The sequence below is a fragment of the Macaca fascicularis genome, chromosome 3 (genome assembly GCF_037993035.2).
Source record: "Macaca fascicularis isolate 582-1 chromosome 3, T2T-MFA8v1.1".
Lineage (NCBI taxonomy): Eukaryota > Metazoa > Chordata > Mammalia > Primates > Cercopithecidae > Macaca > Macaca fascicularis.
Genome location: NC_088377.1, coordinates 129,384,300 through 129,408,773, shown reverse-complemented (window position 1 = coordinate 129,408,773; position 24,474 = coordinate 129,384,300). Strand labels below are relative to the sequence as shown.

Genomic DNA, 24,474 nt, shown 5'->3' with positions numbered 1-24,474 from the left:
CTATTGTGAATAGTGCTGTTATGAACATTTGTATGGATGTATTTGAGTACCTGTTTTCATTTCTCTTGGGATATACTTAGTAGTAGAACTGAGCAAGGTAATATGGTAGTTATATTTCAACTTTTTGAGGAACTGTCAGACTGTTTCCATAGTGACCGTACCATTTTACATTCCCATCAGCAATGTGTGAGACATTCCAGTTTTCCCATAGCCTCACTAACACTTGTGTTTTCTGGTTTTTGTTTGTTTGTTTGTTTTTAATACTCATCCTTGTGGGTATTAAGTGGTTTCTAATTGTGGCTTTGGTTTGTATTTTCCTAGTAAATAATGATGTTAAGTATCATCTTTTAATGTGCTTTTTGGCCATTTGTAGGTGTTTTGTTTTGTTTTTTGTTTTTTTTTTGAGATGGAGTTTTGCTGTTGTCACCCAGGCTGGAGTGCAATGGTGCAACCTCAGCTCACTGCAGCCTCTGCCTCCTGGGTTCAAGCAATTCTCCTGCTTCAGCCTCCTGAGTAGCTGGGATTACAGCCACCCACCACCACGCCCGGCTAATTTTTTTGTGTTTTTAGCAGAGATGGGGTTTCACCATGTTGGCCAGGCTGGTCTTGAACTCCTGACCTCAGGTGATCTGCCCACCTTGGCCTCCCAAAGTGCTGGGATTACAGGCCTGAGCCACTGTGCCCAGCCCATTTGTAGATCTTCTTTAGAGAAATGTCTGTTAATATCCCTTGCCCATTTTTTAATTGGGTTGTTACCAACTTCTTTTATCTAATATTAATTATATCTATATCTATATCTATATCTATCTATATATATATATCCTTTCTATATTTGTGGAGAGAGAGAGAGAGCGTGTGCACTCAAGTGCCAGAGAGGAATGGGTAGAAATACATATCCCCAGTGGGATTATCTTCCTTTTTTTTTTTTTTAGGCTTTTTGGGCTTTGCCAAAATTTAAATTGTTGCTTCCTTTGAATAATAGATTCTTGGTGAGTTGATAAGAGCATGATGCTGAAGTTTGATTTCTTTGTTGGCCAGTGAGTCATTCCATTCCATGACCAGCTGTTTTACAAGTGCATGCAGTTGGTCAAAGGGGCACCTGTTGGATTTTTGGCTTGATCATTGCCAATCCATTTACACTGTGAGAAAAAAGTAACTTAGTGTTCAAAAATAAAAAGACCTGTCATTTTAGTATGTGAACATGGCAGATCTATAGCTACTTCACCAGTATGAGATGTCTTTGTTATCATATTGATACCCCTTTTACTTTTTATCTTAGTCATCACCAAAATGTAACTTACAACACTTAGTGCCCTTCTAGGTGCACTGCATAAAGCTTTGGTTGATTTGTGCATGGGTTTTTTTTTTTTTTTTTTTTTTTTGAGATGGAGTCTCGCTGTGTCTCCCAGGCTGGAGTGCAGTGGCGTGATCTCGGCTCACTGCAAGCTCCGCCTCCCAGGTTCACGCCATTCTCCCGCCTCAGCCTCCCAAGTAGCTGAGACTACAGGCGCCCGCCACCACGCCCGGCTAGTTTTTTGTATTTTTAGTAGAGACGGGGTTTCACCATGTTAGCCAGGATAGTCTCGATCTCCTGACCTCGTGATCCACCCGCCTCGGCCTCCCAAAGTGCTGGGATTACAGGCTTGAGCCACCGCGCCCGGCCGAGCATGGGTTTAACAGCATTCAAAAGTGTTCAATATTTAGAGTATTCAAAAATTTAATATTATTGCAGGAGTAGTTTTGCTTAGGTTCTTGTTTAAATTTATAGAGTCTTTTGTACTATGTAAAATTCCTTTTTCCTCCTTGTTCATGAACAATGTAGTGTTTGTTTTCAGTTACCATCAGAGTTATGATTCTTATTGTGGTTTACTGTTCTCTGAGATTTTTGTGTGGTCTGAAAGTTTCTCTGTAAGTCGAAGCGTTTTTCCCCCTTTTAAGAAATCATTTCTTAAAGCCCCCAAGATTATTGTTTTGATGATTCAGAACTATACTCAACTTTACCATAGAAAGTTCTAATCCATAAAGATTGTTTTCATAGGTTCACTGATTTACAGATCTCTGAAAAACTAATAGGATATAAAATCTAGGCTCCCCTATTAGTACTGAACACACTACATAATTTGTTGTTTAATAGGATTGCTCATTGTGGGCTCTGTGATTAGGCTGTATTTATTCCTCCAGGATCCCACTTTTTTTTTTTTTTTTTTTTGAGACGGAGTCTTGCTCTGTCACCCAGGCTGAAGTGCAGTGGCGTGATCTCAGCTCACTGCAAGCTCTGCCTGCTGGGTTCACACCATTCTCCTGCCTCAGCCTCCCCAGCAGCTGGGACTACAGGTGCACGTCACCACACCTGGCTAATTTTTTTGTATTTTTAGTAGAGACGGGATTTTACCATGTTGGCCAGGCTGGTCTTGACCGCCTGACCTCGTGATCCACCCACCTTGGCCTCCCAAAGTGCTGGGATTACAGGCGTGAGCCACCGCACCCGGCCCAGGGTCTCACTTTTATTCAAGTTAGTATTGCCTTATTAGTTGTTTCCCCAGAGAAGATAGTGACAGGGATCAATTATAACTAGAATAGTAGTTCTCCGTATGTATCATGAATCAAATTTTGTGTGTGAAGGAGACCTTGTGGGGATTGCAGTGGGCATGAAGCAGAGATCTCAGTTAATTCTTATACCATTTATATTCTCTTGACTATATATATATTGGTTTCTTGAGAGCCAAGTAAATTAGTAGATCTTCTTCTAAATGGCAAGTTATTAGAAAAGAAACTATGTTAAAACTGCATTAGCAAATATCTACTGGGAGTTTATGTATGAAGTAATGAGTTTTGGCTGAAAGTTACAGAAACTCTCTTATCTATTCATATACAACTTAAAAATATTGGAAATACTTTTGGTGTGATTTTTTTTATACTTGCCAAAATAATATTTAATTTTAATTTGTATAAATTCCTTTCACAATGAAAATTCATATCTGAGCATTTCTAATGCCTCGTATAACAAGAGAGCTCTCACTTTTCCACTTTAAACAACCATTCATAATTTTTATAATAAAGTTTGAGAAAAAGAAAATTAGAGTTCTTTTTTAGTTGAAAAGAATATGTAGTTTTTTAATAAATTCAAAGGGTGAGATAAGGTAGGTAATTTTAATAGGCCTCAGGATTTTAATTGTATGGCAGGAAAGTCTGTCTACTTTTTCTCTAGGATTTGTACTTAAATTTTTTTATTGTTCTATGCTTTCTCTTCTTTCTTTCTCTATCTCACTCTCTTTCTATTTTCTTTTTTGCCCTTTTTTTTCTTTTCTTTCATTTTTGAGACAGGATCTCACTCTCTTGCCCCGGCTAGAGAGTAGTGGCATGATCATGGCTCATTGCAGCCTCGACCTCCTGAACTCAGTTGATCCTCTCACTTCAGGCTCCTGAGTAGCTGGGGCTACAAGGGCTCACCACAATGCCTGGCTAATTTTTAAAATTTTTGTAGAGACAGGGTTTTGCCATGTTGCCCAGGCTGGTCTTGAGCTCCTGGGCTCAAGCGGTTCTCCCACCTTGGCCGGCCAGTATGCTGGGATTATAGGTGTGAGCACCACTCCCAGCCAATGTTCTCTTTTCTGTCTCATGCACCATGATATTTTCTAGGCTCAGTAGTTTAGTTTATACTTACTAATATATTCAGAAAGCATCTTGGTTAAAAAATCCTTTGAATTATTCTGTGATTATGTCCCTTTATTCTATACACTCATAACCAAATCCTACTTTTTAAATTAAAAATTTGTTTCACACACTTGGCGGTGAGCCGAGATCGCGCCGCTGCACTCCATCCTGGGCAACAGAGTGAGACTCTGTCTCAAAAAATAAAAAAAAAATAAAAAATAAATAAAAAATTAAAAAGTTGTCTCACACTTAACCTTTTTCTTTCAATTCTAATATTGCAGTCGAATAGAATTAGGCCCACATTCCCTCATCTATTTGGTTTCCTTGCCTCTACTTCATCTTCTCTGGTTCATCCTATATATTGTCACTGGGTTAATCTTAAAACACCCTTTTCATTTTGTTAATCCTCTACTCCATTCTTTTCAGTCTTTCAGATCAAATCCTAGATAACTTAATATTTACTCAAGCCTCTACTTTATGCAAGTCAGTTGGAATTCAGAGATAAAGTCACAAGCCTGCCTCTGATACTTTCACATTCGAGTAGAGTAGAAAGTCAATCACAATATAGTAAGTTAAGTATTCAGAGTGAAGTACAGGGAGTTATTTACTCACTCAGTAAATATGATTGAGCACTTACTACTTGCTAGACACTTTGCTAACACTATAGGATGTTAGAGACATGGACTCTGCTAAGCATAAGCTTTATTTAGTCAGTAGGCAGAGACATAAAGAGATAATTATAAATACACAATGGGTAATATAATTCTGGGTCCATGAAAAACACAGAGGAGGGATATTTGATTCCATTTTAGCAGTTAGGAAAGGCTTTCTGGATGGATAAACCCTGAATGAAGCCTTAAAGGATGGGGAGGGACTGCCCAGGTGAGAAGGGAGTGGAAGGTGAGTAGAAGCTTTCAGAAGAATGAGACAAAATGGAAAAAGCACAGAGATGTGGAATCATTTGACTTGTTTTGGAGAAGGCATTGTATTACCTACCTTGTTTGGTATTATTGGAGTATAAAGCTATTAGCAAGATGTGGCAAGAAATGAGACTATAGGCTAGGGCTCCATCTTGAAGATCCTTGAATCTATGTTAAGGAGATTGAATTTTATCCCGTATTTTGTGGGAATCTATTAATGAGGGGTGTTTTTGTGTTTTATGTATTTTTTTAGAGGCAGGGTCTCACTCTTTCACCCAGGCTTGAGTGCAGTGGCGTGATCATAGATCATTGCAGCCTTGAACTCCCAGGCTGAAGCAATCCTCCTGCCTCAACCTCCCGAGTAGCTGGAACTACAGGCATAAGCCACCCCACCTGGCTTATTGATGAGTGTTTAAGCTGGGGAATAATATGGTTAGCTAGATTTGCATTTTAGATAGACGTATTCGACAACTGTGTGGAGGATAGGTTGAGGAGGATAAAACCATTTACGAGGCTGTTGAAAGTACAAATGACAGACAGTGAGGCAGGAACAGAGGGGATACATCAGTAAATATATAGAAGGTAAAATCAGCAGAACTTGGTGACTGGCTGGATCTGAAAGGTAAAGGATAGTGAGCATGGAGAACAAATATTTACTACTAAGAAAAATGTGGTCAAGGTTTCAGTTGTTGACTTAGGCAAGATTGTGAAATCAGTTTTGTACATTTTATAAGTTCCTTATTATACATCTAAATGGAATTTTTCAAAGATTTTGAATTGATAATTGTAGTGGTTATGAGGTTGGACTGGACCAGACCATCTAGGCTCAAGTCCTGACTCTGCCGTTTACTAGTTTTTTGACATCAGGAATTTACTTAACCTCTCTCTTCCTCTGTTCCTCCTCTAGAAAATGAGAACAATAATAGTACATGCCTTGGTACTTGGGGTTGTTGTGAGGATTCACTGATAAGTATAAAACATTTAGAACATCAGTTTGTAAGAAGTGTTCAAGAAGTGTCAGGCATTATCATCATTATTGTCATTCTGGAGTATAGAGGATTAAGCTATATAACAGAAAATGGGATTGGAGAACTAGGGATCAGATAATGAGGAGCCACATATGACATTTAAAATGTTGTGGATGTTATCCTAAAAGTAGTGGAAAACTGTTAAAGAATGTGTGTTTGTCATGGTTAACCTCTAATGTTATTTCTTTACCCCCCGCCCCAACACACACACAAAATCTCACCTTAAGATAGGTATGCTGCCACCAGGTGGCAGTTGTATGTTATTGCTGTACAAATGAAGTAATAAAAACCACTATGTTCCTTTTTTAACATAAAATATTTACTTGATTAAAATAGCCAAGTGTAAGCAATCTAATTCTAGTAGGGCTCTTTTGTTCCAAAACAAACAAACAAACAAAACCCAGTTAAGTAAAGGAGAGAAAAGAGAGGGTAATTGTAAAGATGTGGAGGTTTCAGAGGAAGTTCAGAGTATAGCTGGGCCTCATGGAAACTGAAAAGCCATTGGAAACTGGTGCCATTCTCTCCATCATTTTTTTTCTCTCACTTTCACAATATGTTATGCTCCTCTCTTTGTAGATCAGCTTCCTTGCCTACATATCAGTTTGCACATGACCAAAATTATGGGATGAGTCTCCAAATCTGTTCTAGCCAATGGAATTGTTTCCTACCAAATATACCTTTATTTATTTATTTTGAGACAGGGTCTCACTCTGTCACTTAAGCTGGAGTGCAGTGGCATGATCATGACTCACTGCAGCCTCAACCTCCTGGATTCTAGTAATCCTTCCACCTCAGCCTCCCAAGTAACTACTACAGGTACGTGCCACCATGCCCAATTATTTTTTATAGAGGCAGGGTCTCACTGTGTTGCCTAGGTTGGTCCTGGGCTTGAGTGATCCTCCCACCTCAGCCTCCTGAAGTCCTGGGGTTATGGGCGTGAGCCACTGCCCAGCTCTACTAAATATACTTTAAAAAGAACAAAGAAGGGGAATATAAAAATTATATAAATATAGAAACACATCTACTTACAGAGTAATCATCGAGCCTAGAGGCTCCCAAATTTTGCTGCATATGGGAAACACCAGGGAAGCTTTACAAATTTTTTGATGCCTACATTACATCCCATACCAAAATCAGAAAATCTGGGGTGTCAGCCCTCACTATTTTTTGTAAAGATCCCCAGTGAGCAGTAAACTTTAGGACCCACTAACACAGCCACGTTACTTGATTCTACAACACTGTGATTATGTCTCATGACCTCTTCTAAGCCAGCTACTTTACTTGGTGTGGAACTGAAGGAATAGGGATGATTCAATGCCAGAAGGAAAATTGACTGTGTTGGATACAAACAGAAGCGTTTTATAGTCTGTAACATGTTTAGTAGGTTGATTATGTAAACTGTACTTTATAGATGATTTTAGGAGTATCTGTAGATTGATATGATTATTTCATGATGCACTCCTTTTAGAATCCTTTATATAAGATGAATCTCCTCATGTTATCTTTCTGGACAACTTTATTACCTCCTTGTTCCCTAATTCTAAGAGAAGAATCTAACCGATTGACCTTTCTTTCCTTATCAAACTTAGGGTGGGAGGAGAGGCAGGGGTGTCATGGATGGGAGAAGCTATGAGCACTGGTTAGTTCCCTCAGAAGGAAGTTCTACATACTTTATACTTAAATGTTTCTTCTACAAAAGAATATATGTGAAATGTATGTATAAAATAAAGACTGATGATAAAAAGAACACCTCTATACCTGTCACCCTGCTGAAGAAGCATACACGTATGAATATATTTGAAACCTTTCCTCATATCATCCCAACCCTTCACTTGAGGTACCTATAGTTCTGAATTTGTTTATTTCCTTGCTTTTCTATACCACATCTATGTACACATACAACATATTCGTTTTCCTGTGCTTGAACTTAATGGTATATGAAGTCATCAGTGATTTGCCTTTTGTTCAGTATCATGTAGAGCATGTTCACTTCCGCATAGTATTCCATTATAGGAATTTACATCAGTATCCATTGTGAGGTCAGTAAGTATTTGGGTTGTTTCCAGTTTTTACTGTTATAAATACTGCCACTGTGCTATTTTTTTTCTGTTATGATGTACAGCACATGCTAAGGGTTTAGAGATATGCAGAGATCATGATCCCAAGGTCCTTCAGTCCTTGGGGGTAGTGACTATGTTCAGGAATAGAGTAAGAAGTGGGAGTGAAGTCAAAAGCAAACTGATATTCATGTGTTTATTACATGCCTGGTTTCATCACATAAATATCTCACAGATGTCCATGGGAGTTGATGATGGATGCTGGATACCCGATGTCCATCAACATGGACCACTATGCTGACCAGATGCAGCAGTTCTTTTATTTTTTAGCAAATATTTCCTGCAAAAATATATCCATATAAAAGGGAATAATGTATAATATAGGTTTATAAATGAGTTAACCTCAGATGGTAAACTGGCATGCATTTTATGCTGTTAGAGAGTGTCTGTTTGTTACAAATATACCTTGCTTTGGGCATTCTTCTTTACATGAACTGTGCGGTGTTAATTTGTTGTTTATTTTTAATGGGATTAAACTTAATAATATGCTTAGGGTAGATAACGTTGGGGCAAAATGCCATTCTTCTCACTGTTCATTGTTAGCAGTAACCGAGATGACTATAAAATGAAGCAGAGATAGGTGGCATCTAAACAGCACTTTCTTTCTCTTTAGGGATAAGATTTCTAGTAGGTATGTAGTTGTATATATCCTTTAAAAAAATTGTGATATTAGCATATGGGCCCATGACAATTTTATTAGTGAGTATTCTTTAGAGTTGTGTGAGGGAGTCAGGCAGTAAAGATCATTCAAAGAGAAAAACAATTACCTGTTGTGTTATAACCTACAAGTAATGATTTTGAATAGTTTGTTATTGTCTATTCTTTGTTTCTATGCATAAGTAAAATGTTACTTAAATCTTTATATATGCAGTTTTGTTCTTTTTTATGTTTATGTTTATGTTGAGAGCATTTTCCCTCATTAAGATTTTTTTTGAAAACATCATCATCATCATTATTATTATTATTTATTATTATTATTATTATTTGAGACAGGGTCTCTTGTCAGCCAGGCCGGAATGTAGTAGCTCACTCCATTCTCCACCTCTCAGGCTCAAGTGTCCCTCCCACCTCAGCCTGCCAAGTGGCTAGGACCACAGGCCTGCGCCACCATGCCTGGCTAATTTTTGTATTTTTTGTAGAGATGAGGTTTCACTATGTTGCCCAGGTTTGTCTTGAATTCCTGGGCTTAAGCAATATGCCCACCTCAGCCTCTCAAAGTGCTAGGATTACAGGCATGAGCCACCACGTTGACTTGAAAACATTATTTTTGACAGCTGCATGTTGTTACATTGCATGGTTGTGCAATAGTGTAACCATGGACCTGATATATCACCTTGGTTTTTAAAAGAATTTTAATTTTATTATTATTACTATTTTTGAGATAGGGTCTCACTCTGTTGCCCAGCCTGGAGTGGAGTGCAGTGATGTGATCCTAGCTCAGTGCAGCCTCACTCCTGGGCTCAAGCAGTCCTTCCACCTCAGCCTTTCAAGTAGCTGGGACCAAAGGTGTGGGCCACCACTCCTGGCTAATTTTTTTTTTAAAATTTACTTTTTTAAGAGATGGATCTTCTTATGCTGTTCTGGCTGGCCTCAAACTCCTGGCCTCAAGTGATCTTCCACTTTAGCTTCCCAAAGCACATACTCTTTTTGAAACATTATTTTCATTCAACAAATAAACATTTGTGTTTATGTGGCAGGCAATGAAATTGTGTTAAAATATGCAACATTTAGATGGTTTCTTAAGCTGCAGAATTTGTTTTCTTTTTAGATATGATGGTGGTCCAAAACCTTTATTAAAAAAAAATTACATCATTATATTAAATGAGATTATAGGCTATAAGTAGGACTGAACTGGTCACTCAATAGTATAAAATCCTGTGGTCTTTTCCATTCCTGATTCCCTCAGGCCTATTTGGCACTGTTATTTTCCAACAGTTTGTATCTTTGTGGTATTTAATAATACTTTAGAGCATACTTAAAATGTTGCTTTTATCTTCTTTGCTTTCAGTTGCCTTACTTCAACTTCATTTACAAATGGTCTTTGGGACAACTGTTACAATCTTTTTATTTCCCTAGTTAGGCTACTGGAGTTTTGTTGTAGTCGTTTGTATAGCATTCTTGTTTATCATTCGTTAAGGAATATTAAAAACGTTTAAAGGCAGCATTGACAAACATATATAGTCATCATAATTAGAATTAATTAGTATTTTTTAACTTTTCTACAGCAAAAACAAAAAACAGCTCTATTTACTGCTATTTTTGAATACTGGAGAAACTAGGTAACACATTTAAGTAATATTTTGTACCATTCTCTCTACAGTATATTTGTGTCATCGTGTTTGTTTTTATTTTCTCTCCAGTCTTATCAAAAAAGCACTTGTCTGTTTGGTGATATCACTTGCTCATGTTCTTTAAGTTAGTGTTCTAGGATTGTACTGTAATGACAGATGAATGAAAAGCGAGATGAGAATGCATGGAAAGCAAATGGTATAATTGAAAGTTGGATTTTGAGTCAGATATTGTTGTTCCATTTTATTTTGCTGCTTACTGCTTATGATCTTGGACAGATAACCCATATTCATCTTTAAATCTCAGTTTCCACATTCTTTCAACATTTCCTGACTTCTCCCCACATGACCCCATCTAAATTAAATATTTTCTGTCTGAGGCTCTCCTAGTACCTTTTTCTTCAAAGCACTTTTTATCACTTGAGGTGATACATTTCTGTGTTTATCTATATTTAATTTGTTTTTCCCACCTGTATTACAATTCATGAGAGTAGGGTTTATATCTCTTTTATTCCTCACTACATGTCTTACCTTAGCACAAAGTTGCATACATGGTGGGCAGTCAATAAATATCTGTTGAATAAATACACTACTTACTACCTGACATATGCCAAGTTATTTTCTTCACAGGTAAAACTCTACAACCACATCTCTTTTGGAAAGCCTTCTATGAAGAAATCAGGACAAGAGAGGTTCCCATACCACCTCCTTAAATATATATAGGACTGTTGAGTTTATGAAATTGTGTATTAGCTTTTTTCTCATTTATTTCTCATAACTTGATGAAATGAGGGACTGTTATTAAATAATAGTAGACTAAAGGGTCCTACTGTTAAGATCATATATTTTGACACATGTCTAGCACAGTGCCTGGCACATAATGAACAATGAACACTCAAGAAACTGAAGAGATTCCAAATAGTTGAATTTTTGAAGTGACATTATAAAAACTTGGCTTTTTTTTTTTTTTTTTTTTTTTTTTTTGAGACAGTCTCACTCTTTTGCCCAGGCTGGAGTGCAGTGGTGCCATCTTGGCTCGCTGCAACCTCCGCCTCCCAGGTTTAAGTGATTCTCCTGCCTCAGCCTCCAGAGTAGCTGGGATTACGGTGCCTACCACCACACCCGGCTAATTTTTGTGTTTTTAGTAGAGACGAGGTTTCACCACGTTGGTCAGGCTGGTCTACATCTCCTGACCTCAGACGATCCGCCCACAGCCTCCCCAACTGCAGGGATTATAGGTGTGAGCCACCGCACCCAGCCAAAACGTGGCATATTTTATACAGCATTTTGAAAATTCATTGTTTTATTCAGAATGATCATTTATTAAGTTAAAAATCTTGAGTTTAAGCAATCAGTTATTATTTGTATTAAGTCATTTATTCATGTTCTGATCAGAGTAAGACATTTGCTTGAGATTCAAACCAGTTTTGAAAGACAATTATATATGGACATAATATCTTTCCAGTAAATCTTGCAACTATTTCTGTGACTACATATGTTAACATTTTTATAATTGGCTTCCAAATAACAAACACAGATGGCTGTAGTCTGAATTTTCATCATGTTTTAGAATAAATGTTTTCTCAGAAATTTAGAGTGCATCATTTCAGTATAAGATGATTACCTAATTGAGTAGAATTTTTTCCTTATCTGCTAGCTTGCCATTTTTCAGATTGAAAGTAAATAGCTTAAATATCTATTAATGTAAGAAATTGGATATATATAATCTTGTTCCCTCTCTCACATTTTTACCAAACAGAACTCTTGCTAAAAAGTTATTGTAGGTATTATTTTTCTGAGAATTTAAATTTTGTTTTGCTTTTTTTCTTTTGGTGGAGGAGAGAGATTATAGTTTTTTGTGTTTTAATTCATTTAATAAGTAACTAGAAATTTGTTAATTTTGAAACCATGAGGTTTTAAGATAGTAGAATTAAATATGCCTGTTAGACTGTTTTGGTTCTCAAGTCCTATGAAGTGGTGCTTAAAATTATTGCTTAATGGTGACTTTTCTGTAAAAGATAAATTATTTTTTCTTAACATGTATTTATTGAATATTATTTTAGGCTTTGTATGTATAGCAGTGAACAAAAGAAAAGCCCTTACCCTCATTGAACTTACCTTCCGGTTAATCTGAAAAATAATATGACTTCATATAATCAGTAACATAGGCCTAAAACAATGTCATGGTAATTTAATGTCCTTAAAAGTGATGCATTCTAAGCACTATAATAGAAAAATTCCTCTTTTTATTCCATATCTATCCATTGTCTTTTTAATTTGGGTTCATTTAATAATGAATATTATTGTCTCAGATTTTTAATTGAACTTTTTATAATGCAAAGTTTTTTTTCTCATATATTATGTGTTTGCAAATCTGAATAAATATTAAATATAAATTATGTATACCCTAATTACAGTTGGAATCTCAAACCAAATTTTCATCTTTGCCCTGATATATTTTGCTGTCTCAATGTATTTTCTAATGCAGACAATGTAGAATTTTAAGTTTCTGAAATTGAGCATAAATATCAATAATACTATTAATTTCTTTTGGTTTTGCATTCTCTCTTAGGAATCTTTTCTTTTTAAACAATGCGCCTAGAATTCTGATTCCATTTACAGATAATATATTTAGCAGTATTCCAGTTGGTTTATTTTTAAGAATGAATTTGCTGTCCTCCAAAGTAGTTTAAGTGCATTCCAGTTGCTTAATGTACAGATAGAGGCAACTGGTCTTGCACCTGTTCCTCAAGGAGACATGAGGTGAAATAACTGTGTAGTTGCTGAATAACTGGGAAAAAATTTAAATATAATCTATTTTTATATTCTACTGGGCTAGTGATTAGCTATTTCTGATTTACAAATTAGATGTCTTCATTAAGTAAACAATACGTATACTTTCCTTCATCCACAGCAGACAAAATAAGTATAAAATATGTTGTGTATTATTCTGTAGATAACATATTTGTCACATATTTTGATAGTAATATGAGCATCATTAAAAATTGCTTTATTTTTATGATAAATTTTCTGGCCATTGTTGTAATTGGTCTAATTAATACTAGTAATCTATTAATACTAGTAGTGTATTTCTTTTTTTTAAGGCACAAAGAAACTTACACTTTTTCTTATTCTTTTGTTTCTCTCCTCTCAGAATGACCAAACAGCTCAAATTCAATTTAAGAATAGGTGGCTAATAGTTGCTTCTTAGAAAAATTAGAAAATCTATTGCATAAAAAAGGAAATTTCACATGAGCAAAAGGAAAAATACCTGCAATCTCAAGTCCAGAGATACACCAAAGTTATTAGTTATATTCTTCCAGAGTTTCTCTATGCCTACAAGTACGATGTTATTAAAATTCCAGCTAGATATAATTGTTGAAGGATGTGAGTTTGAGTCCTGCCTTCTCTGTTAAAAGGGGTGTACAGGCCGGGCGTGGTGGCTCATGCCTGTAATCCCAGCACTTTGGGAGACCAAGACCGGTGGATCGTGAGGTCAGGAGATCGAGACCATCCTGGCTAACACTGTGAAACCCCGTCTCTACTAAAAATACGAAAAACTAGCAGGGCGAGGTGGCGGGCGCCTGTAGTCCCATCTACCCGGGAGGCTGAGGCAGGAGAATGGCGTAAACCCGGGAGGCAGAGCTTGCAGTGAGCTGAGATCCGGCCACTGCACTCCAGCCTGGGCGACAGAGCGAGACTCCGTCTCAAAAAAAACAAAAACAAAAAAACAAAAAAACCCAAAAAATATTAGCCTGGTGTGGCTGCGTGCGCCTGTAGTCCCAGCTACTTGGGAGGCTGAGGCAGGAGGACGGCATGAACCTGCAGCGAGCGGAGATCGCGCCACTGCACTCCAGCCCGGGCGACAGCGAGACTCTGTCTCAAAAAAAAAAATAATACTGTGCAGAAGCTCTTTAATGAGATCCCATTTGTCAATTTTGGCTTTTGCTGCCGTTGCTTTTGGTGTTTTAGACATGAAGTCTTTGCCCATGCCTATGTCCTGAATGGTACTACCTAGGTTTTCCTCTAGGGTTTTTATGGTATTAGGTCTAACATTTAAGTCTCTAATCCATCTTGAATTAATTTTCGTATAAGGAGTAAGGAAAGGATCCAGTTTCAGCTTTCTACTTATGGCTAGCCAATTTTCCCAGCACCATTTATTAAATAGGGAATCCTTTCCCCATTTCTTGTTTCTCTCAGGTTTGTCAAAGATCAGATGGCTGTAGATGTGTCGTATTATTTCTGAGGGCTCTGTTCTGTTCCATTGGTCTATATCTCTGTTTTGGTACCAGTACCATGCTGTTTTGGTTACTGTAGCCTTGTAGAATAGTTTGAAGTCAGGTAGTGTGATGCCTCCAGCTTTGTTCTTTTGACTTAGGATTGTCTTGGAGATGCGGGCTCTTTTTTGGTTCCATAGAGCTTCTGCACAGCAAAAGAAACTACCATCAGAGTGAACAGGCAACCTACAGAATGGGAGAAAATTTTTGCAATCTACTCATCTGACAAAGGGCTAATATCCAGAACCTACAAAGAACTCAAACAAATTTACAAGAAAAAAACAAACAACCCCATCAAAAAGTGGGCAAAGGATATGAACAGACATTTCTCAAAAGAAGACATTCATACAGCCAACAGACACATGAAAAAATGCTCATCATCACTGGCCATCAGAGAAATGCAAATCAAAACCACAATGAGATACCATCTCACACCAGTTAGAATGGCGATCATTAAAAAGTCAGGAAACAACAGGTGCTGGAGAGGATGTGGAGAAATAGGAACACTTTTACACTGTTGGTGGGATTGTAAACTAGTTCAACCATTATGGAAAACAGTATGGTGATTCCTCAAGGATCTAGAAGTAGATGTACCATATGACCCAGCCGTCCCATTAGTGGGTGTATACCCAAAGGATTATAAATCATGCTGCTCTAAAGACACATGCACACGTATGTTTATTGCGGCACTATTCACAATAGCAAAGACTTGGAATCAACCCAAATGTCCATCAGTGACAGACTGGATTAAGAAAATGTGGCACATATACACCATGGAATACTATGCAGCCATAAAAAAGGATGAGTTTGTGTCCTTTGTAGGGACATGGATGCAGCTGGAAACCATCATTCTTAGCAAACTATCACAAGAACAGAAAACCAAACACCGCATGTTCTCACTCATAGGTGGGAACTGAACAATGAGATCACCTGGACTCGGGAAGGGGAACATCACACACCGGGGCCTATCATGGGGAGGGGGGAGCGGGGAGGGATTGCATTGGGAGTTATACCTGATGTAAATAACGAGTTGATGGGTGCTGACGAGTTGATGGGTGCAGCACAACAACATGGCACAAGTATACATATGTAACAAACCTGCACGTTATGTACATGTACCCTAGAACTTAAAGTATAATAATAATAATAATAAATAATAATAATAAAATAAATAAATATAAAGAGGTGTACATATTTTTCATAAAAATCGATCATACAGCAGTAATATACCTACTACTGTGTCATGAACATTTTTGTTAGCAATAATGGTTTACATTAATATTTTAATATGGAGTCATAATAGTTAACCTAGTGTTGCCTAAAGCATGTGATACATCTGATGTTAGGTGGTGATATTTTAGGTCTATCCTGATCCAGTATTAAAAACATTGGATAAATGGGTACAATGTACACTATTTGGGTAATGCCTACCCTAAAAGCCCAGACTTCACCACTATGTAATAAAACTGGATTTGTACCCTCTAAATCTATAACAATAAAAAAATAGAAAAATAGAGAAAAACATTAGATAGTATTGTAAGAAAGTTATTATGAGGTTTGCCAGTTTTCTTTTAGTTCATCTGCTTATGATAGCCAAGAGTCTGTTTGATACTCATATATCTTTAACATCCTTTTAACACTTGCCCATTTCTCTCATACCCTTCAACAAAATCTAACTAAAATTTTAATAATTTTTTCATTGTATTTGTTTTTGTTTACTTTTCTAAAAAAGAAATGACAGTGATACTGACATTTAATTTGTGCCAGGGATAGAAAGTCTCCTTTTAAAATAAATTTACTTTAAAATTTTTATTGATGTGTAATGTATATATTTTGGGAATACATGTGATAATTTAATGCACTCATATAGTTTGTAAAGATCAAATCAGTGTAATTGGGATGTCCGTTACCTTTAATTGGATATTCAAATATTTTTTAGAAATATTCAAATTATTTTCTTCTAGCTATTTTGAAATATTCAGTAGATTTTTGTAAACTATAGTCACCCTACCAATCTATCAAATACTAGGTTTTATTTCTTCTGTTAAACTCTTCTTTGTACCCATTGTCAGCCCCTCTTCATCTTCTCCACCCTCCTACCCTTCCCAGTCTCTGGTAACCACCAATCTACTCACTATTTTCGTCTACTTTTTCACCTCCCATATATGAGTGAGAACATGTGATATTTGTCTTTCTGTGCTTATTTCACTTAACATAATGTCCTCCAGTTGTGTCCGTGGTGCTGCAAATGACAATTTGTTTTTTTTGTGACTGAATAATATTCCATTGTATACATACCACGTTTTCTTTATCGGTTTATCAATTGATTTGCACTTAGGCTAATTTCATATTTTAGCTATTGTGAATACTATTACAAAAAAAAAATGGGAATGCAGATATCTCCTTTATATGTTGATTTCCTTTCTTTTGAATATATACCCAGTAGGGGAATTGCTGGATCCTATGATAGTTCTATTTTTAGTTTTTTAGAAATCCTCCATACAGTTTTCCATAGTGGCTGTGCTGATTTACATTTCTATTAACAGTGTACAAGGGTTCTTCTCTTTCCACATCCTCCCCTGCATCTGTTATTCCCTGTCTTTTTGATAAAAGTCAGTTTAACTGCAGTGAGATAATATATCATGGTGGTTGTGATTTGCAATTCTCTGATGATTAGTAACATTGAGCATTGTTTCATATACTTGTTGGCCACTTGTATTCTTTTGAGAAATGTCTATTCAGATCTTTTGCCCATGTTTTAGTCAGATTATTTGCTCTTTTGCTGTCCAGCTGTTTGAACTTCTTATATATTCTGGTTGTTGTTAACTCCCTGTCAGATGAGTAGTTTGTAGCTATTTTCTCCCATTCTGTGGGTTGTCTCTTCACTTTGTTTTGATTGTTTCCTTTGCTGTACAGAAACTTTTTAGCTTTTTAGCTTTGGAAGCATTTTTTTTAATTATTTATTTTTTATAGTGATAGATCTATGTCTCACTATGTTATCCAGGCCAGTCTCAAACTCTCAGGCTCACTGCCTTGTGATTCTCCTGCCTTGGCCGCCCATTGTGCTGGGCTTACAGGTGTGAGCCACCACGCTTCTGAAACTTTTTAGCCTGGTTCCATTTGTTTTTGCTTTGGTTGTCTGTGCTCTTGAGATCTTAGACAAAAAAAAACTTTCCCCAGACCAATGTTCTAGAGTATTTCTCTACTGTTTTCTTTTAGTAGTTTCAGGTTTTAGATTTTTTAGTCCATTTTGATAGGATATTTTTGTATATGGTAAGAGATACATATGTAGTTTCATTCTTCTACATATGGTTATCCAATTTTCCCAGCATCATTTATTGAAGAGATTGTCCTTTTCTCAGACTATATGGTCTGTTCTGGAGAATGTTCCATGTGCTGAGTAAAAGAATGTGTATTCTTCAGCAGTTGGGTGAAATGTTTTGTAAATATCAGTTTAGCCTATTTAGTCTAGTGTGTAGTTTAACTCTGATGTCTATTTTCTGGACGTTGTATATTCTTGGCACCTTTGTAGAAAATGAGTTGACTGTAAATGTGTGAATTTATATCTGGGTTCTCTGTTTTGTTCCATTTGTCTGTGTGTCTGTTTTTATGCCAAGACCATGCTGATTTGTTAGTATGGCTTTGTAGTATATTTTGAAGTCAGGTAGTGTGATGCTTCCAGCTTTGCTTTAGCTTTTTGCTTTGGCTGTCTGTGATCTTTTGTGGTTTCTATCAACATTTTAAGATTGTTTTTTCTATTTCTGTGAGTAATGGCATTGGTATTTCAATAGGGATCGTATTGAATCTGTAAGTTGCTTTGGGTAGTATCATTTTTACAATATTCTTCTAATCCACAAACATGGATTTCTCTCCATTTTTTAATGTCCTGTTCCATTTCTTTCATCACTGTTTTATAGTTTTCCTTGTATAGATTTTTTACTTCTTTAATTAAATTGATTTCTGGGTATTTTATATTCTTTGTAGCTATAGTAAATGGGATTACTTTCTTGATTTCTTTTTCAGATTGTTTGCTGTTGGTATACATAACTGCTACTGATTTTTGTATGTTGATTGTGTATCCTGCTATTTTACTGAATTTGTTTATCAGTTCTAACAGCTTTTGGTGGAGTCTTTAGGTTTTTCTAAGTATAAGATCATATTGTATGCAAATAAGGCTAAATTGACCTTTTCCTTTCCAATTTGGTTGTCCTTTATTTTTTTCTCTTGCTTAGTTGCTGTGGCCAGGACTTCCGATATTATGTTGCGTGAAAGTGGACCTCCTGGTCTTGTTCCAGATTTAGAGGAAAGGCTTTTAATTTTTCCCCATTCAGTGTGATATGAGCTGTGGTTTTGCCATATATGGGCTTTATTATTTTGAGGTATTCTTCTGTATCCAGTTTGTTGAGGGATGTTGAATTGTATTAAATGCTTTTTCAGCATTAATTGAAATGGTCATAGGGTGGTGTTCTTGATTCTTTCAATGTGATGTATCACATTTGTTGAGTTGCACATGTTTAACTATCCTTGTATCTTTGGGATGAATCCCACTTGATCATGGTGAATGATCTTTTTAATGTGTTGTTGAATTCAGTTTGCTAGTATTTTGTTGAGGATTTTTGCATCTATGTTCATCAGTGATATTGGCCTGTAGTTTTCTTTTTCTGTTGTGTTCTTGTCTGGTTTTGGTATCAGGGTAATGTTGGTTTCATAGAATGAGTTTGGAAGTACTCCCTTCTCTTCAGTTTTTTGAAGAGTTTGTGGAGAATTGTTATTCTTTCTTCAAATGTTTGGTAGAATTCAGAAGTGAAGCCATCAAGTCCTGGGCTTTTCTTTGATGGGAGACTCTGTGTGTGTGTGTGTGTGTGTGTGTGTGTGTGTGTGTGTGTGTGTGTGTGTGTGAGATTGGGTCTCATTCTGTTGTGAGGCTGGGGTGCAGTGGTGTGTTCACAGGTTACTGCAACCTCTGCCTCCTGGGCTCAAGCCGTCTTGCCATGTCAGCCTCCCAAGTAGCTGGGACCACAGGCATGTGCCACCATGCCTGGTTAATTTTTTTGTATTTTGGTAGAGACGAGAATTTGCCATGTTACCCAGGCTGGTCTCAAACTCCTGAGTTCATGCTCAAGCAATCTGCTTACTTCGGCCTCTGAAAGTGCTGAGATTACAGGTGTGAGCCACCACTCCCAGCTTGATGAGAGACTTTTTATTGAGGCTTCGATTTCATTATTGGTTTGTTGAGGTTTTCTATTTCTTCATGGTTCAATTTTGGTGGGTTCTATGTGTCCAGAAATTTACTTATCTTTTTATTCTAAGTTTTTGAATTTGTTAGCATATAGTTGTTTATAATAGTCTGTAATGATTTTTGTATTTCCGTGGTCTCAGTTTTTATATCTTCTTTTTCATTTCTGATTTTATTTGACCTTTCTCCTTTTGTGACAATTAGTATAACTAAAGGTTTGTTGATTTTGTTTATGTTTTCAGAAAAGCAACTTTTTGTTTCATTGACTTCTGTATTGACTGTTTTGGCCTCAATTTCATTTGTCTCTGCTCTGATTTTTGTTATTTCTTTTCTTCTACTAATTTTGGGTTTGGTTTGTTCTTGGTTTTCTAGTTCCTTGCAGTGCATTGTTTGGTTGTTTGTTTGAAGTCTTTCTCGTATTGTTTTATTGGTATAAATTTCCCTCTGAGTACTGCTTTTGCTTTATCACCTAGATTTTGGTATGTTGTATTTCCACTTTTCGTTTCTTTCAGGAAATTTAAAAATTGCCCTTTTAATTTTGTCATGAACCCATTTGTCCTGCAGGAATATGTTGGTTTTTTGTTTGTTTGTTTTGTTTTTTGAGACAGGGCCTTTCTCTGTTGCCCAGGCTGGAGTGCAATGGACCTCCTGGGCTCAAGCAATCCTCCTGTCTGAGCCTCTCAAGTAGCTGGGACCACAGGCGTGGGACACCATGCCTAGCTAATGTTTTGAATTTTTGTAGGTTTGAGACCAACCTGGTCAACAAAGTGAAATCTTGTTGTCCAGGTTTGTTTTGAACTCCTGGGCTCAAGCAGTCATCCCACCTCAGCCACTCAAAGTGCTGGGATTACAGACATGAGCCACCATGCCCAGCAGGAACATGCTTAATTATTATTTTTTTGTGTTTTCTGAGGTTCTTCTTGTGACTGATTTTTAGTTTTATTCCATTATGGTCAGAAACGATACTTGATATGATTTCTACCTTTTGAATTTGTTGAGACTTGTTTTATGACCTAATATATGGTCTATTCCGGAGAATGTTCCATGATGAAAAGAATACTCTTCAGGAGTTGGGTGAAATGTTCTGTAAATATCAGTCTGGCCTATTTGGCATAGTGTGTATTTTAATTCTGATGTTTTCTTTAATTTTCTCTTGGGATGATCTGTCCAATACCGGGATTGGGGTATTTAAGTTCCCTACTATTATTGTATTGCAGTCTGTCTCTCCCTTTAGATCTATTAATACTTGCATTTTATGCTTGGGAGCTGTGGTGCTGGGTGCATAGATATTTATAATAGTTATATACTCTTGCTGAATTGACCCTTTATCATTATATAATGACCTTCTTTGTCTCTTTTTATAGTCTTGACTGGTAGCCTGTTTTATCTGATATAAGTATAGCTACTCCTGTTCTTTTTTGGTGTCCAGTTGCATGGAATATCCTTTTCCACCCCTTCACTTTCAGTCTGTGCATGTTCTTAATAGGCGAAGTGGGTTTTTTGTGGGCAGCTTATGGTTAGGTCTTACTTCTGTATTGATTCAGCCACTTTCGCCATTTTAACTGAAGAATTGAGTGTATTTACATTCAGTATTATTATTAATAAGTGAGGTCTTACTAGTGCTATTTTGTTGCTTGTTTTCTGATTGTTTTGTAATTCCTCTCTTCCTTTCTTACTCTCTTTCTTTGAAGTTAAGTGATTTTTTTTTTCTGGTAGTATGTTTTAATTTGTTGATTTTTATTTGTAGTGAATATAGTACAGTTTTTGGCATTGTGGTTACCATGAGACTTAAAAAGACATAGGTTCAAGAAGTTATTTTAACGAGATGACAGCTTACCTTGGATCACAAAGAAAAGAATAGAAACAAAAGAAAAAAAGAAAAAAAACCCCTCTATAACTCCATTCCCTCCACATTTTGACTTTATTTTGTCTCAATTTACATGTTTTTATATTGCCCATTTCTTAATAAGATGCTGTAGCTATTAATGTTTTTGGCAGGTTTGTCTTTTGGACTTCATCCTAGAGTTACGAGTGGGCGCTACACCACAATTACAGTATTAGAGTATTGTGGGTTTGTCCATGTACTTAATTTTACTCGTGGGTTGTATACCTTTACATGTTTTGTTTCTTCACATTAGTGTTTTTTCTTTCAGGTTGAATAACTCTCTTTAGCTTTTCTTGTCAGACAGGTCTGTGTTAGTGAATTCTCTCAGCTTTTGTTTGTCTGTGAAAGACTTTATTCCTCTTCTTTGTATTTGAAGGATAACTTTGCTGAATACAGTATCTTTGGGTGGCTATTTTTTTCCTTCAGCACTTTGAACATGTCCCACATCCTCCTATATGGTTTCTTCCTCCTGTACGACCTCTGTGGTATCTGTTTAGAAGTCTGTTGCCAGACAAATTGTAGCTCTTTTGTACAGCTCTTTAATGCCTTGTTTGCTTCTTTTCTTTTGCCACTTTTAGGATCCTGTGTTTGTCCTTGACCATTGAAAGTTTGATTATTACATGCTTTGGAGTAATCTTTTTTGGGTCAAATCTGCCTTGTTCTCTAATGTTCCTATACCTGGATATTTTATCTCTTTCTCCGGTTTTGGAAAGTTTTTATTATTTCTTGAATAAGATTTCTCTCCCCTTGCATTATAGTTAGGCATTATATTATGTAGTGCTGAAGAACAGGCAGTGACATAGTACAAAAAAAAGATACGAAAACAATACATAAATTACAAAGACTCTCTGAGTGATCACATTCAGTAAAAAACAAAACAAGCCAGACAGTGAAGACTAGAACTCCCTTTGAACACTGATAATTCTTAGATTTGATCTTTCGAGGTAATTTTCTGTATCTTGTAGGTGATCTTTGTTCCTTTTCATTCTTTATTTTTTCTCCTCTGTGTATTTTTAAGTAGCCTGTCTTTGAGCTCACTGATTCTTTTTTCTGTTTGATCCATTCTCCTGTTGAAAGCCTCTAATGATTCTTTCTGTTCAGCAAATCTATTTCTTAATTCCAGAATTTGTTTGATTGATTAAAAAATTTTAATCTTTGTTAAATTTTTGTAGTAAATTTCTGAATTGCTTGTCTGTGTTATGGAGATCACTAAGTTTCCTTTAAACTGCTATTTTGAATTCTTGTTCACAGACTTCACATATTTCTCTCTTGTTAGGGTCATTCACTAGTTCTTTGCTTTGTCCATTTGACTAAGTCAAGGTTTCCCATTTGTTGTTGTTTCTTGTGGATATATGTCTATGTTTTTAAAGTGAAGATTTTGTTATTTATTCTAGTCTTCTCTGTCTGGCTTGTTTTAGCTTTTACTGGATGTGTTTGCTTAGAGAATCTTTCATGTTTTGCTGTCTTTTATTTTTGCAGTATGTCACTGCCTCCGTTTCAGTACTCCATAATATAATGCATATGATGCCTTTAGCCCCAGTTTGCCTCAGTTCTAGTAAACAATCAGTGTTATCCATCCTTGATGGTAAGGTCCCAAAGGCCCCTAGGCTGGCTAGGGGCTCGTGCCCAGAGGACCTGTGGCATGAACCTCTTACAGTGTGATGCTGCTGAACAGCCAGTCTGATTTGGTGTCTCCTTTGGCCAAGTTACAAAGCAGGGTTTTTCAGGGCTAGGAATGGTAGTCTTGCATTCCCACTTTGCCTCTGGCTGTTAGGCATATTTCTCCCTTCAGATATTCCCAGTACTTCCCATGAGTCGAGCCAGGGACAGATCTCCTGTCAAGGAGCCCAAGTTGATGGGGAAGCTGGTTGTCCACCTTGATCTTACTTTTTCCAGTGTGGAAACCGTGAGTCAGGGGAATATTTTCCATGTTTGGTGCTGGGCAGATTAGGAGAATGGGAATCAGGAAAATCAAAGTCTAATTCTTTTAACTTCTGCTCAGAGTTTTTTCACTTCTCTGTGGTCTTGAATACTATTTTTTTCCTCATATTTGAGTTCTGGGATATTGCCAGTAATAATCTAGGCGCTGTATATTTGTTTTTGGTTTTCTGTGAGGGGGAGTGAAGGCAGCTTGCTTCTATGCCGCCATTTTGGGGCTATTAGGTCAGTGCAAAAGCAATTGCAGTTTTTGTACTGACCTAATAGAAGCCTCTGTTCTTAAAATAAATTTAAATAAGAAAACTACATTGGTTAAAACATGTTAAGTAAATGATACATAAAGGTGGCTCTAGGATAGGACAAAAATCCTGATGATGATATGTAAACGATTAAGGGCCAGAAAGCACTGCTGTTTGATATTTAAGTTATTTCCAGTTTTTTTCCCATTATAAATAAGGCTGCAGTGACCACTTTATATAGCTAAATCTTTTTGCATGAACTAAATGTTTTTAGTGTACAGTAATAGAAGACCCAGAAATTCCAGAAAGCAAATTCATTTAGTGCTCTGTGTGTGCGTGTGTGTATGTGTGTGTGTTTTCATATAATCTAAAATCCAGAAATTGGCTAGCACAGTGGCTCACGTCTATAATCCCAGCATTTTGGGGAGGCTGAGGCAGATGGATTGCTTGAGTCTGGGAATTGAAGCCCAGCCTGGGCAACATGGCAGAAACCTGTCTGTACAAAAAATACAAGAATTAAATTAGCCAGGTGTGATGACATGTTCCTGTGGTTCCAGCTACTTGGGGGCTGAGGTGGGAGGATCCGTTGAGCCCAGAAGGTTGAGGTGAGCTGTGATGGTGCTGCTGTACTCTAGCCTGGGTGACAGAGTAAGACCCTGTCTCAAAAAGTAAAAATAAAATAAAATCTTGGTGAGATTATATTCTCACCAAGCCGTGAATGACAGTGCCTGATTTCCCTTATTCTGCCTAATTCTGGGCGAATTTTCTTTTATTTAGACATGACGTTTTCAGTTCTTACCCCTCAATATTTCAGTAGGTTTATTCAGAAATGTTTCTTTGCATTCCAGTAGTTACATTAAAGACTGTAATAATTGTTCTTTATTTTGTCATC

General features: G+C 36.7%; 1 protein-coding gene across 11 annotated transcripts in view; it reads left to right on the top strand.

The window, feature by feature from the left end:
* AKAP9 (A-kinase anchoring protein 9) overlaps window positions 1-24,474 on the top strand; it is a 172,350-nt gene that overhangs the window by 7,358 nt on the left and 140,518 nt on the right. The gene's annotated exons all lie outside the window — the stretch shown is intronic.